We start from the raw sequence: 11,758 nt of genomic DNA, 5'->3' as shown, positions 1-11,758 counted from the left end.
ATATCCAACCCCATATCTGACCCCACACCCCATATGACCCCATATCTGACCCCATATCTGACCCCATATCACATCTGACCCCATATCTGACCCCATATCTGATCCCACACCCCATATCTGACCCTATATCTGACCCTATATCTGACTCCATATCTGACCCCACACCCCATATCCGACCCCGTATCTGATCCCACACCCCATATCTGACCCTACACCCCATATCTGACCCCATATCTGACCCCACATCCCATATGACCCCATATCCGACCCCATATCCGACCCCATATCTGACCCCACACCCCATATTTGACCCCATATCACATCTGACCCCATATCACATCTGACCCCATATCTGACCCCATATCTGACCCTATATCTGACCCCACACCCCATATCTGATCCCATATCACATCTGACCCCATATCTGACCCCACACCCCATATCTGACCCCATAGCACATCTGACCCCATATCTGACCCCATATCAGACCCTATATGACCCCACAGCACATCTGACCCCACACCCCACATCTGACCCCATATCTGACCCCACACCCCATATCACCCCATATCTGACCCCATATCTGACCCCATATCATATCTGACCCCATATCTGACCCCACAGTACATCTGACCCCATATCTGACCCCACAACCCATATCTGACCCCATATCTGACCCCACACCCCATATCTGACCCCATAGCACATCTGACCCCATATCTGACTCCACACCCCATATGACCCCATATCTGACCCCATATCAGACCCCACAGCACATCTGACCCCATATCTGACCCCACACCCCATATCTGACCCCATATCACATCTGACCCCATATCTGACCCCATATCTGACCCCACACCCCATATGACGCCATATCTGACCCCATATCTGACCCCACACCCCATATGACCCCATATCTGACCCCATATCTGACCCCATATCACATCTGACCCCATATCTGACCCCATATCCGACCCCACACCCCATAAGACCCCCCCGTCCCTCCCACCCCACAGCGCTTATAGGGCCGGATTGCTGCTGCTGTAGGACAAAAAGGGTCGGGGTTGGTTATGGGGTCAGTGGGGAAATAGGGCCAAAAGGGGAACTGGGTTTATGGGGTCAGTGGGGAAATAGGGCCAAAAGGGGAACTGGGTTTATGGGGTCGGCAATGAAATAGGGCCAAAAGGGGAACTGGGTTTATGGGGTCAGGAAATAGGGCCAATAGGGGAACTGGGTTTATGGGGTCAGTGGGGAAATAGGGCCAAAAGGGGAACTGGGTTTATGGGGTCGGCAATGAAATAGGGCCAAAAGGGGAACTGGGTTTATGGGGTCGGCCGGGAAATGGGGCCAAAAGGGGAACTGGGTTTATGGGGTCAGCGGGGAGGGGGAAGGGCTGAGTTCCCCTTATGGGGCCGAAAGGGGAAACCCTATAAGGATTTATGGGGTCGGGATGGAGGATTTAATGGGGTTGGGGGGTTTGGGATGGAGGTTATGGGGTCGGATGGGGATTATGGGGTCGGATGGAGGTTATGGGGTCGGATGGAGGTTATGGGGTCGGATGGGGAGTTTATGGGGTCGGATGGAGATTATGGGGTCGGATGGGGAGTTTATGGGGTCGGATGGAGGTTATGGGGTCGGATGGAGGTTATGGGGTCGGATGGGGATTATGGGGTCGGATGGGGATTATGGGGTCGGATGGAGATTATGGGGTCGGATGGGATTATGGGGTCGGATGGAGGTTATGGGGTCGGATGGGGATTATGGGGTTGGATGGAGGTTATGGGGTCGGATGGGGATTATGGGGTCGGATGGAGGTTATGGGGTCGGATGGGGATTATGGGGTCGGAGGGAGATTATGGGGTCGGATGGAGATTATGGGGTCGGATGGAGGTTATGGGGTCGGATGGGGGTTATGGGGTCGGATGGGGGTTATGGGGTCAGATGGGGATTATGGGGTCGGATGGGGATTATGGGGTCGTATGGGGATTATGGGGTCGTATGGGGATTATGGGGTCGGATGGGGATTATGGGGTCGGATGGGGAGAATATGGGGTCGGATGGAGGTTATGGGGTCGGATGGGGATTATGGGGTCAGATGGGGATTATGGGGTCGGATGGGGATTATGGGGTCGGATGGAGATTATGGTGTCGGATGGAGATTATGGGGTCGGATATTGATTATGGGGTCGGATGGAGATTATGGGGTCGGATGGAGGTTATGGGGTCAGATGGGGAGATTATGGGGTCGGATGGGGATTATGGGGTCAGATGGAGATTATGGGGTCGGATGGAGATTATGGGGTCGGATGAGCACCATGGGGTTGGAAACGACCCCATAGATGTATAGGGATGGATGAGTCCTTAATGGGGTCCTTTATGGGGTTTTGGGGGGCTCTGGGTGTTTATAGGGTCAATATCGACCCTATAAAGGAAGGAGCGGAGCCAGAACCAGCTGCGGGGTTTTATTGCTCACAATGGAATGGGGGGTTTTGGGGGGGTCTTTATAGGGTCTTTATGGGGTCTTTATGGGGTCTTTATGGGGTCTTTATAGGGTGGGGGTCCCATAGGAAGGGATGTGGGGTTTTTGGTGTGGGTTATAGGGGATTTGGGGCTTTGATTTGTGTCAGTGAGGGGCTGAAGGGGGGTTTTGGGGTAAGAGGTGGGGATTTAGGGTTGGCGATGTGATTGGGGTTAATAAGAGGATATAGGGTGTCCCATATAGGGGATTGGAGCTCCGTTATAGGGGATTGGAGCCATATAGGGGATTGGAGCTCCGTTATAGGGGATTGGAGCCATATAGGGGATCAGAGCCATATAGGGGATTGGAGCCATATAGGGGATTGGAGCTCTATATATGGGATTGGAGCCATATAGGGGATGGGAGCCCTATAGGGGATTGGAGCCATATATGGGATCGGAGCCATATATGGGATTGGAGCCATATAGGGGATTGGAGCTCTATATAGGGGATTGGAGCCATATAGGGGATTGGAGCCATATAGGGGATTGGAGCTCTATATGGGATTGGAGACATATATGGGATAGGAGCCATATAGGGGATTGGAGCCATATAGGGGATTGGAGCCATATAGGGGATTGGAGCTCTATATATGGGATTGGAGCCATATAGGGGATGGGAGCCATATATGGGATTGGAGCTCCATATAGGGGATTGGAGCCATATAGGGGATTGGAGCTATATAGGGGATTGGAGCCATATAGGGGATTGGAGCCATATATGGGATTGGAGCTCCATATAGGGGATTGGAGCCATATAGGGGATTGGAGCTTTATATAGGGGATTGGAGCCATATAGGGGATTGGAGCCATATAGGGGATTGGAGCTCTATATATGGGATTGGAGCCATATAGGGGATCGGAGCCATATAGGGGATTGGAGCTATATAGGGGATTGGATCTATATAGGGGATTGGAGCCATATAGGGGATTGGAGCTATATAGGGGATTGGAGCCATATAGGGGATTGGAGCCATATATGGGATTGGAGCTCCATATAGGGGATTGGAGCCATATAGGGGATTGGAGCTTTATATAGGGGATTGGAGCCATATAGGGGATTGGAGCCATATAGGGGATTGGAGCTCTATATATGGGATTGGAGCCATATAGGGGATCGGAGCCATATAGGGGATTGGAGCCATATAGGGGATTGGAGCCATATAGGGGATTGGAGCTCTATATAGGGGATTGGGTCCATATAGGGTTATTGGAGCCATATAGGGTATTGGAACTCCATATAGGGGATTGGAGCTCCATATAGGGGATTGAAGCCATATAGGGGATTGGAGTCCTATATGGGATTGGAGCCACATAGGGGATGGGAGCCATATAGGGGATTGGAGCTCTATATAGGGGATTGGAGCCATATATGGGATTGGAGCCATATAGGGGATTGGAGCCATATAGGGGATTGGAGCTATATATGGGACTAGATCCATATAGGGGACTGGAGCTCTGTCCCCTATAAGCCACCCTATAAGCTTATGGGGTCGCCACGCTGACTTGGGTGTATATAATGGGGGACTGTGGGGCTGTGGGGTTTATGGGGTGGGGGCTGTATGGGGCGGCAGCCGGCAGCTCGCTATAGGGCAGGAGCTCGGGGTCCATATGGGGCACCTGGAGATATAGGGCGAGAATGGGGTCAATGGGGGCACTTATGGGGTGAGGGGGGTTATAGGGTTGGGGTCTGTAATGGGATCCAGTTATAGGGCTGTTTAATGGGGTTGTTTAATGGGGTTGGTTAATGGGGCTGTTTAATGGGGTTGGGGGCTGTTTAATAGGGTTTTTTAATGGGGTTTAATGGGGTTGTTTAATAGGGCTGATTAATGGGGTTAGGGACTGTTTAATGGGGTTTTTCAATGGGGCTGTTTAATGGGGTTATTTATTAGGGTTTGGGGTTGTTTAATGGGGTTGTTTAATAAGGTTGTTTAATGGGGCTGTTTAATAGGGCTGTTTAATGGGGTTGTTTAATGGGGTTGTTTAATAGGGTTGGGTTATTGGGGTTGTTTAATAGGGTTGTTTAATGCGGTTGTTTAATGGGGTTGTTTAATAGGGCTGTTTAATGGGGTTGGGGGCCGTTTAATGGGTTTGGGGTCTGTTTAATAGGGTTGTTTAATGGGGTTAGGGGCTGTTTAATGGGGTTTTTTAATAGGGTTGGGTTAATGGGGCTGGTTAATAGGGTTGGGGTTGTTTAATAGGGTTGTTTAATAGGGTTGTTTAATAGGGTTGTTTAATAGGGTTGTTTAATGGGGCTGTTTAATGGGGTTGTTTATTAGGGTTTGGGGTTGTTTAATGGGGTTGTTTAATAAGGTTGTTTAATAGGGCTGTTTAATAGGGCTGTTTAATGGGGTTGTTTAATGGGGTTGTTTAATAGGGTTGGGTTATTGGGGTTGTTTAATAGGGTTGTTTAATGCGGTTGTTTAATGGGGTTGTTTAATAGGGCTGTTTAATGGGGTTGGGGGCCGTTTAATAGGGTTGTTTAATGGGGTTGGGGCTGTTTAATGGGGTTTTTTAATAGGGTTGGGTTAATGGGGCTGGTTAATAGGGTTGGGGTTGTTTAATAGGGTTGTTTAATAGGGTTGTTTAATAGGGTTGTTTAATAGGGTTGTTTAATGGGGTTGTTTAATGGGGTTGGGGGCTGTTTAATGGGGTTGTTTAATAGGGCTGTTTAATGGGGCTGTTTAATAGGGTTGTTTAATGGGGTTGTTTAATGGGGTTGTTTAATAGGGCTGTTTAATGGGGCTGTTTAATAGGGTTGTTTAATGGGGTTGTTTAATGGGGTTGTTTAATAGGGTTGGGTTATTGGGGTTGTTTAATAGGGTTGTTTAATGCGGTTGTTTAATGGGGTTGTTTAATAGGGCTGTTTAATGGGGTTAGGGGCTGTTTAATGGGGTTTTTTAATAGGGTTGGGGGCTCTTTAATAGGGTTGGGGGCTCTTTAGTGGGGTTTTTTAATAGGGCTGATTAATGGGGCTGTTTAATGGGGTTTTTCAATGGGGTTGGGGGCCATTTAATGGGGTTGGGGGCTGTTTAATGGGGTTGTTTAATAGGGTTGGGTTAATGGGGCTGCTTAATAGGTTTGGGGGCTGTTTAATGGGGTTGTTTAATGGGGTTGTTTAATAGGTTCTATGGGGTCCCCTATAGGGGAAAGGTTTGGGGTTGGATCCGGCCCCTTATAGGGTTGAATTGGGATTTAGGGTCGGAGACTTACCTGGGATGGAACGGATTGGGGGACGGCGGGGGGGGGACCTGCAGCATATAGGGGATGGATGGGGTTATATGGGGCCATAAAGGGGCTATAGGGGATCTAAGGGCATATAGGGGATGGATGGGGTTATATGGGGCCATAAAGGGGCTATAGGGGATCTAAGAGCATATAGGGGATGGATGGGGTTATATGGGGCCATAAAGGGGCTATAGGGGATCTAAGAGCATATAGGGGATGGATGGGGTTATATGGGGCCATAAAGGGGCTATAGGGGATCTAAGGGGGTCCATAAAGGGGCTATAGGGGATCTAAGAGGATATAGGGGATGGATGGGGTTATATGGGGCCATAAAGGGGCTATAGGGGATCTAAGAGCATATAGGGGATGGATGGGGTTATATGGGGTCATAAAGGGGCTATAGGGGATCTAAGAGCATATAGGGGATGGATGGGGTTATATGGGGCCATAAAGGGGATATAGGGGATCTAAGGGCATATAGGGGATGGATGGGGTTATATGGGGCCATAAAGGGGCTATAGGGGATCTAAGGGGTCCATAAAGGGGCTATAGGGGATCTAAGGGCATATAGGGGATGGATGGGGTTATATGGGGCCATAAAGGGGCTATAGGGGATCTAAGAGCATATAGGGGATGGATGGGGTTATATGGGGCCATAAAGGGGCTATAGGGGATCTAAGGGGGTCCATAAAGGGGCTATAGGGGATCTAAGAGCATATAGGGGATGGATGGGGTTATATGGGGCCATAAAGGGGCTATAGGGGATCTAAGAGCATATAGGGGATGGATGGGGTTATATGGGGCCATAAAGGGGCTATAGGGGATCTAAGGGGGTCCATAAAGGGGCTATAGGGGATCTAAGAGGATATAGGGGATGGATGGGGTTATATGGGGCCATAAAGGGGCTATAGGGGATCTAAGAGCATATAGGGGATGGATGGGGTTATATGGGGCCATAAAGGGGCTATAGGGGATCTAAGAGCATATAGGGGATGGATGGGGTTATATGGGGCCATAAAGGGGCTATAGGGGATCTAAGAGGATATAGGGGATGGATGGGGTTATATGGGGCCATAAAGGGGCTATAGGGCATCTAAGGGCATATAGGGGATGGATGGGGGTTATATGGGGCCATAAAGGGGCTATAGGGGATCTAAGGGGGTCCATAAAGGGGCTATAGGGGATCTAAGAGCATATAGGGGATGGATGGGGTTATATGGGGCCATAAAGGGGCTATAGGGGATCTAAGGGGTCCATAAAGGGGCTATAGGGATCTAAGAGCATATAGGGGATGCTTTGGGGTGGGGGGTTTCTATAGGGTTTCAATTAGGGTATAGAAAGAGAAGGCAGGGGTTGCTTATAGGGTTCCTTATAGGGTCCTTATAGGGTTGCTTATAGGGTTCTCACAGGGTCCTTATAGGGTTCCTTATAGGGGTTCCTTATAGGGTTCCTATAGGGTTGCTTATAGAGTCCTTATAGGGTTCCTTATAGGCTTCATTATAGGGTCGCTCATAGGGTTCCTTATAGGGTTCCTTATACGGTCCTTATAGGGTTCCTATAGGGTTCATTGTAGGGTTCCTTATAGGGTCGCTCATAGGGTTCCTTATAGGGTTCCTTATAGGGTCCCTATAGGGTTCCATATAGTGTTCCTTATAAGGTTCTTTATAGAGTTCTTATAGGGCTCCTTATAGGGTTCCTATAGGGTCCTTATAGGGTTCATTATAGGGTTCCTTATAGGGTTCCTATAGGGTCCTGATAGCGTTCCTATAGGGTTCATTATAGGGTCGCTCATAGGGTTCCTTATAGGGTTCCTATAGGGTTCCTTTCCTTATAGGGTTCCTATAGGTTCCTATGGGGTTCCTATGGGGTTCCTATAGGTTCCTCTAGGTTCCTATGGGGTTCCTTATAGGGTTCCTATCCTTATAGGGTTCCTCTAGGTTCCTATGGGGTTCCTATAGGGTTCCTATAGGGTTCCTTTCCTTATAGGGTTCCTATAGGGTTCCTATAGGGTTCCTATAGGGTTCCTTTCCTTATAGGGTTCATATGGTGTTCCTATAGGGTTCCTTTCCTTGTAGGGTTCCTATAGGGTTCCTTATAGGGTTCCTATAGGGTTCTTATAGGGTCCTTATAGGGTTCCTTTCCTCTAGGGTTCCTATAGGGTTCCTTATGGGTTCTTATAGGGTTCCTTTCCTTATAGGGTTCCTATAGGGTTCCTATAGGGTTTCATTCCTTATAGGGTTCCTATAGGTTCCTATAGGTTCCTATAGGGTTCCTATAGGTTCCTATGGGGTTCCTATAGGTTCCTATGGGGTTCTTATAGGGTTCCTATAGGGTTCCTCTAGGTTCCTATGGGTTCCTATAGGTTCCTATAGGTTCCTATGGGGTTCCTTATAGGGTTCCTTATGGGGTTCTTATGGGGTCGCTTATAGGGATCCTATAGGGTTCCTACAGGGTTCCTTTCCTTATAGGGTTCCTATAGGGTTCCTTATAGAGTTCTTGTAGGGTCGCTCATAGGGTTCCTTATAGGGTTCATTATAGGGTCGCTCATAGGGTTCCTTATAGGGTTCCTATAGGGTTGCTTATAGGCTTCCTTATAGAGTTCCTATAGGGTTCCTTATAGGGTTCTTTATAGGGTTCTTATAGGGTCCTTATAGGGTTCATTATAGGGTTCCTTATAGGGTTCCTATGGGGTTCCTTTCCTTATAGGGTTCCTATAGGGTTCCTATAGAGTTCCTATTGGGTTCCTATAGGGTTCCTATAGGGTTGCTTATAGGGTTGCTTATAGGGTTCTTATAGGGTCCTTATAGGGTTCCTATAGGGTCGCTCATAGGGTTCTTTATAGGGTTCCTATAGGTTCCTTATAGGTTCTTATGGGGTTCCTATAGGTTCCTCTAGGTTCCTATAGGTTCCTATGGGGTTCCTTTATAGGGTTCCTTATAGGGTTCCTTATAGGGTTCCTTATAGGGTTCCTATAGGGTTCATTATAGGGTTCCTTTCCTTATAGGGTTCCTATAGGGTTTCTTTCCTTATAGGGTTCCTATAGGTTGCTATAGGGTTCCTATGGGGTTCCTATAGGTTCCTATAGGGTTCCTATAGGGTTCCTATAGTGTTCCTTTCCTTATAGGGTTCCTATAGGTTCCTATGGGGTTCCTTTATAGGGTTCCTTATAGGGTTCCTATAGGGTTCCTTTCCTTTTAGGGTTCCTATAGGGTTCCTTTATAGGGTTCCTTATAGGGTTCCTATAGGTTTCTATGGGGTTCCTATATGTTCCTATAGGTTCCTATGGGGTGGTTCCTTACCCCCCCTCGTGGCCCAGAGGCTGCGGCCGTCGATGATGAAGAAGAGGCCGAGGACGAGGACGAAGGCGGCAGCCAGAGCCCGGAGCACCAGGAGCACAAGGGGGAGCCCGGGGGAGCTGAGGGGACATGGGGGTATGGGGGGAGCTTATGGGGTCGGGGCACTTATGGGGTGGGATCACTTATGGGGTCGGGTCACTTATGGGGTCTCTTATGGGACTGGGGTCCCTTATGGGGTGGGGTCACTTATGGTGTCGCTTATGGGGTGGGGTCACTTATGGGGTCACTTATGGGGCTGGGGACCCTTATGGGGTCGGGTCCCTTATGGGGTCACTTATGGGGTGGGGTCACTTATGGGGTGGGGTCACTTATGGGGTCACTTATGGGGTCGCTTATGGGACTGAGGTCACTTATGGGACTGAGTCACTTATGGGGGCACTTATAGGGTGGGGGGGTCACTTATGGGGGCACTTATGGGGTCACTTATGGGGCTGGGGTCCCTTATGGGGTCGGGTCACTTATGGGGTGGGGTCCCTTATGGGGTCACTTATGGGGCTGGGGTCACTTATGGGGTCGGGTCATTTATGGGGTCACTTATGGGGCTGGGGTCCCTTATGGGGCACTTATGGGGCTGGGTCACTTATGGGGTCCCTTATGGGGTCACTTATGGGGTCGCTTATGGGGTCGCTTATGGGGCTGGGTCCCTTATGGAGTGGGGTCCCTTATGGGGTCACTTATGGGGCTGGGGTCCCTTATGGGGCTGGGGTCATTTATGGGGTGGGGTCACTTATGGGGTCACTTATGGGTCGCTTATGGGGCTGGGGACCCTTATGGGGCTGGGGTCACTTATGGGGTCCCTTATGGGGTCTCTAATGGGGTCACTTATGGGGTGTGGTCCCTTATGGGGTCGCTTATGGGACTGGGGTCCCTTATGGGGTCAGGTCATTTATGGGGTCACTTATGGGGTCGCTTATGGGACTGGGGTTACTTATGGGGTGGGATCCCTTATGGGGTCACTTATAGGGCTGGGGTCACTTATGGGGTCGGGTCACTTATGGGGTGGGGTCAATTATGGGGTCACTTATGGGGTCGCTTATGGGGTGGGGGCACTTATAGGGTCACTTATGGGACTAGGGTCACTTATGGGGCTGGGTCCCTTATGGAGTCACTTATGGGGTGGGGTCACTTATGGGGTCACTTATAGGGTCACTTATAGGGTGGGGGGGTCATTTATGGGGGCACTTATGGGGTCACTTATGGGGCTGGGGTCCCTTATGGGGTGGGGTCACTTATGGGGTAGGGACCCTTATGGGGTGGGGGCACTTATGGGGTCACTTATGGGGTCAGGTCACTTATGGGGCTAGGGTCCCTTATGGGGTCCCTTATGGGGTCGCATATGGGGATGGGGTCCCTTATGGGCTGGGGTCACTTATGGGGTCCCTTATGGGGTCGGGTCACTTATGGGGTCCCTTATGGGGTGGGGTCCCTTATGGGGTGGGGTCACTTATGGGACCACTTATGGGGTCACTTATGGGGTCAGGTCACTTATGGGGCTGGGGTCCCTTATGGGGTCGGGTCACTTATGGGGTCACTTATGGGGCTGGGGTCCCTTATGGGGCTGGGGTCACTTACGGGGTTGGGTCACTTATGGGGTCACTTATGAGGTAGGGTAGCATCTCATGCCATAGCCTGCCCCATAGCCTGCTCCACAGCCCCATATCCCCAGATCCAGCCCCATACCCAGCCCCACATCTCCATATCCAGCCCCACATCCCCATATCCAGCCCCATATCCTCATATCCCCATACCCAGCCCCATATCCAGCCCCATTTGTGTCCCATATCCAGCCCCATATCCCACCCCATATCCCCATATCCCCATATCCCCACACCCATCCCCATTTGTGCCCCACATCCACCCCCATCCCCCCCCCCATTTCTCACCTCCCAGCTCCAGCCGCACCACGTGACTCATGTTGGAGGTGCCGTGTGATCCCGGCAGCTGATACCGGCACTGATACGGACCGACATCGCGCTCCGTCAGCGCAGCGATGTGAAACTCCGCCCCCTCCTGCCGAAGCCCCGCCCCCTCCAGTTGAAGCTCCGCCCCCTGCTGACGAAGCTCCGCCCCCTCGCGGCGAAGCCCCGCCCCCTCCTGGGGAAACTCCGCCCCCTCCTGGCGAAGCTCCGCCCCCTCCCGGCGAAACCCCGCCCCCTCACGCCGAAGCCCCGCCCCCTCTTGACGAAGCCCCGCCCCCTCTTGACGAAACTCCGCCCCCTCCTGACGAAGCCCCGCCCCCTCTCGGAGAAGCCCCGCCCCCTCCTGGCGAAGCCCCGCCCCCTCACGGCGAAGCCCCGCCCTTTCACGGCGAAGCTCCGCCCTTTCACGGCGAAGCCCCGCCCCCTCCTGACGAAGCCCCGCCCCCTCACGTTGAGACTCCGCCCCCTCCCGGCGAAACCCCGCCCCCTCCTGACGAAGCCCCGCCCCCTCCTGGCGAAACTCCGCCTCCTCACGGCGAAGCCCCGCCCCCTCCTGGCGAAGCTCCGCCCCCTCCCGTTGAAACTCCGCCCCCTCACGCCGAAGCCCCGCCCCCTCACGGCGAAGCCCCGCCCCCTTCAGGCGAAGCCCCGCCCCCTCCCGTTGAAACCCCGCCCCCTCCTGCCGAAGCTCCGCCCCCTCCTGACGAAGCCCCGCCCCCTCCTGGCGAAACCCCA

At 51.5% G+C, this 11,758-nt stretch overlaps 1 long non-coding RNA gene across 1 annotated transcript; it reads right to left on the bottom strand.

The window, feature by feature from the left end:
• Positions 1 to 2,450: 2,450 nt before the first annotated feature.
• LOC140264783 (uncharacterized) lies at positions 2,451 to 11,101 on the bottom strand. Its single transcript, XR_011906105.1, has 3 exons — positions 10,988 to 11,101; positions 5,734 to 5,771; positions 2,451 to 4,140 (listed from the first exon to the last, which is right to left on the bottom strand). It is a non-coding gene; the product is annotated as an uncharacterized lncRNA (long non-coding RNA).
• Positions 11,102 to 11,758: the final 657 nt, after the last annotated feature.

This window comes from Excalfactoria chinensis, unplaced genomic scaffold (assembly GCF_039878825.1).
Source record: "Excalfactoria chinensis isolate bCotChi1 unplaced genomic scaffold, bCotChi1.hap2 Scaffold_1014, whole genome shotgun sequence".
Classification (NCBI taxonomy): Eukaryota; Metazoa; Chordata; class Aves; order Galliformes; family Phasianidae; genus Excalfactoria; species Excalfactoria chinensis.
Note: the sequence above shows the minus strand (reverse complement) of the source record. Positions and strands in the feature narration are given on the sequence as shown.